Raw genomic sequence first — 2,546 nt, forward strand, 5'->3', positions numbered from 1 at the left:
TAAGAAACTTCTTCAGTTCTTGGATGAGAAGCAAAATATTTTCAAGAAAAACCAGAAAGTCCAATTGCCTTTTGAAAAAGCACCTTTGGGACAATCATGACCCGGATGCCTGAGAATCTCCATAGTAAAGAGAACAGTGGCATATCAAGCCAACTGGATACAAAGTGAATTGTGGCTTCTCCTGAATCAAATTTTTAAAAGCTCAATTCCATTCTTTTTCAACATAAGAACTCATGAATATTGAATCCATGACACGCAGACAGAAATGATAGCCTTCATCCTTGCCAATGCCCTTGTGCCTACCCTAGCTCCTGCCAGAATGAAAAATGCCACACTTGGCTTCAAATTCAATATCTTGGTAATAATCCACCTAATATGCACAGTTTATTGCTATTTTGAATGCAATATAGCAATTTCCATCTAGAATGGAAAACTCCAAATAAAGGACAGGAAAATATGAGGAGTTTTTAAAATGGGCTGCAGTACACACTTAATAAATACTTAAAAGCAGTGGTGGATTCGGACCAGTTCAGCCGAACCAGTAGTACTTTGGTGGCCTGGGTCGCTGGAACTGGCAGCGACCCAGGCCTGCCATGTCCCTGCACTGGTTCTCCCGGCAGAGCCATAGATGCTGCCTTGTTTTTTGCGTCTGCGCATGTCCAAAGCAATTTTAGTTGTATTGCACATGTGTGCGAGTGCAGTGCACATCAAATGCATGTGCAGCATGCATCAAGCGTGCATGAGTGCATCAAGTGTGCTTGCACGCGCAAACACAGCACGCAGCACATTTCACTGCCAGAAACCACCCCTGCTTAAAAGGCAAAGTGGTAAACAAAGGAAAAAAACACGAGCAGTCAAAGATCAATGCAAAAACACTTCCAGTATGATCTCTTGAATGAAGCAAAATGGAACTACATTTTTGAGAAGTATGATGGGGGTCTTCCTATAGAAATAAAGACTGTTCCTGAGGTGTTTGCCATTCTAAGAGCAAATATGCTTTTCACTATTAAATATACTGATCCATACTGTTACTGGCCTACACACTTGATTGAGGCTATGCTTGTTCCATCATGATATCCAATCACAGTAGCTACAAACACTAGAGAACAAAAGAAATTGGCAAAATACCTGCAAAAATGCTTAGGTAGTTTAGAATGATTGAGGTATTGTACCATGACTTGAGTTATACAGAGAAGTCATTTCACAAGAGGCTGCAGGAGTGGGAACTTTTACACAATTAGTTAAAATCAAAGGAATTGATAGGATAGCAGGAATTGTTTTAATTAGGGAATATTATGGAACAAAACATTCTGTTCCAGGCTATTCCCAGGTTGGAAAAAGACCATAAGAAAGATATTTACATATATAATGTGACATATTTTCTTTAGTATCTCTATCTGAGGTCAGTGACTGTTATGATATTTAGAATGCTTGTGACAAAATATGTGACGAAGATTTAAGGCATTTAATTGAACTGTATAAAAAAGTCCATTTGATCAGGTTCAGGAAATCCTCTTAACATTGCTGAAGGGTTTTGAATATTTTAGGAAAGAAGTTCCATATTATAGAAAATGAAAAAGTTCATAAAGTGTTGCATTCTTAACTCAGAATTATTCAAGGAGATGGTATAGATATCAATAATTGCAAGAAATAATGAAGGGAATGAAATAACAAAATGGAGCATTGAAAACATTGTTTTTCGGTTAATAATTGCAAGAAATAATAAAGGGAATGAAATAACAATATGGAGCATTGAAAACACTGTTTTTCAGTCAGGGGGAGTTGTATTGCAGAAATTAACCAGAGATCTCTTGAGCTGCTGCTTCAAATGAAAATTCAGTTTTGTGTAAAGAGAGGTGCAGTAGCTCAGTGACTTAATGGTGTTGGAGAATGTCCGGCAGTTTGAGTCCTACCACTGTGTGAAGGGGTGAGCTCCTGCCACTTGTGTAAGTTCATGTCAACTTAGCAGTGTTTCTCCATATGCTTCGCATTGCAGTGTGAAATCATGCTAGCCACATGACCCTGGCAATGTCTTCACTGACTCAATGGATCCACTGGCTCAATGGCCTTAAAGAAACAGAAATGAGAGCTGCCCCCTAAAGGTGGCTACCACTAATGGACTAAAACTTACCTTTTATGGTCAATGGCTTTAGGAGAAATGTCTGGAAAGAGCCTTAGCTAATCTTAAAGGAAATTAGTCTTTATATGGAATTCCAAATAAAGACGTTGTTACCCTAGAATAAGATGAAGAGCTCTAGAAGCATATAGCAGAATTTTCTTCATACCATGTTTCAGAACCGAATCATAATTTTTTATTTATTTACTTCTTTATTAAATTTGTTTGCCATCCATCTCACTACCAGATGAAAGGAGTTTGATATTTGTTTGATAAGGAGAAAATCCCAAGATTAGTCAAAACGAGTGTGTCCATGACATTCCACTAAAGTTTCATGCCATGTTTACATATGTACAACAATTATCAACCAATAATGACTTCTTGTAATTATTTCTGTGTTTGCCACATTCTAGCCAAATTATTTGTTAGT

At 37.6% G+C, this 2,546-nt stretch overlaps 1 pseudogene; it reads left to right on the plus strand.

The window, feature by feature from the left end:
* Positions 1-425: 425 nt before the first annotated feature.
* Positions 426-1,832, plus strand: LOC148049236 (nicotinamide phosphoribosyltransferase-like; annotated as a pseudogene).
* The last annotated feature ends 714 nt before the right edge of the window (positions 1,833-2,546 follow it).

This window comes from Thamnophis sirtalis, unplaced genomic scaffold (genome assembly GCF_051295495.1).
Source record: "Thamnophis sirtalis isolate CommonGarterSnake01/CBP01778 unplaced genomic scaffold, rThaSir2_p1.2 scaffold_2, whole genome shotgun sequence".
Classification (NCBI taxonomy): domain Eukaryota; kingdom Metazoa; phylum Chordata; class Lepidosauria; order Squamata; family Natricidae; genus Thamnophis; species Thamnophis sirtalis.